A 1606-nucleotide genomic window follows, 5' to 3' on the forward strand; every position below is an offset into this window, starting at 1 on the left:
AAGAAGAAAATGTCAATACTCAAAGAGGAGATCAAACAGAACCCCCTAAAATGGAGTGATATCCTTTTCTCGTGGGTAGGAAGAGCCAACATAGTGAAAATGGCCCTGCTCCCAAAATTAACATACAGATTTAATGGACTTCCAGTCTAAATACCATTAGCATACCTCAGAGAACTAGAGAGAACATTTCTAAAATTCACTTGGAACCAGAAGAGACCTAGAATAACAAAAGCAATCATAGGCAATGAAGGCAAGGCAAGGCAAGGAGCATCACAATCCCTGATGTGAAATTATTCTACAGAGCTACTGTGAAAAAACAGCGTGGTAGTAGATAAAACAAAAACCAAAACCAAGAACAGAAGAGGCCAAAGAAGATGCCTATTAGAAGATTCAGAAACAACTTCAAACACGCTCATCTTTATCCTTATGAAAGGGGTAAACAAGTTATTGGAAGAAAGCCTTTTAAATAAATGGTGGTATAACCTGGATGTGGCGGCTCATGCCTGTAATTGCAGCACTGGGAGGCTGAGGCAGGAAGGTCACTACAAGGCAGGCCAGCATAGCAGAGGAGCATAGCAGAGGAGAAAGAGTTCACAGCATGGTGACAGGAAGCTGAATGAGATCAAGGGAAGAGGAACGGAGATGGGCTCTTCCAGGCCACTCCCGCATTCACCCATCTCCTGCAACCAGGTTTCACCTCCAAACATATTATGCCATAAACTCTTCAGTGAACTAATGAACTGATGGATATCACAGCCCCATGACACAATCTCCTCGCAAAAACCTCATTTATGATGGAATTATGCTAAGGGGGGGGGCATCTAGATAGCCTTAGTACCATCTAATGTGGCGTTATCTCTCCTTCCTTCCTTCCTTCCTTCCTTCCTTCCTTCCTTCCTTCCTTCCTTCTTTCCCTTCCTTTGTTCATGGTATTAGGCTTTTGCCTGAGCTACATCCTGAGTCTGTTATTTATTTATTGATTCATTGATTTATGTTTTTGTGACAGGGCCTCACTATGTACCTCAGGCTGGCCTTGACCTCACTATACGGTTGTAGCAGTTCTCATGCCTTAGACTTCCAAATGCTGGGATTATGGGTATGTGCCACCATGCTTAGCTTAATATTTTATTTTGAAATATAACCTTCCTAAATCGTTAAGTTGCCTGGCCTGGGCTTGAATTTCTGATCCTTCTACCTTAGGCTCCCAGAGTACTTGGATTACAGGTATGTAATCTCTGCCTTTCTTTCTTTTTTTTTTTTGCGGAACTGGGAATTGAACTCAGGCCCTTGTGCTTGCCAGGCAAGTGCTTATTCTACTGAGCTATCTCCCCAGCCCCCTCTCTCTACTTTTCTGTCTGTCTCTCTCTGTCTCTCTCTGTTTGTGTCTGTCTCTGTCTGTCTGTCTGTCTGTCTCTCTCTCTCTCTCTCTCTCACACACACACACACACACACACACACATTAAGGATTGATCTGTATGTTTTCACTCTCCAGTACTGAGAAGTCTCTGTGGTTTTGCAAGGGACGGCATCTAGCATAATCCTCTCTATTCACTTTAGGAGTAGGAGACTGAGGCATAATTCAATGTAGTTTGACCCCCCGCCTGAA

The sequence above is a fragment of the Octodon degus genome, unplaced genomic scaffold (genome assembly GCF_000260255.1).
Source record: "Octodon degus isolate 3935 unplaced genomic scaffold, OctDeg1.0 scaffold00140, whole genome shotgun sequence".
Taxonomy (NCBI): domain Eukaryota; kingdom Metazoa; phylum Chordata; class Mammalia; order Rodentia; family Octodontidae; genus Octodon; species Octodon degus.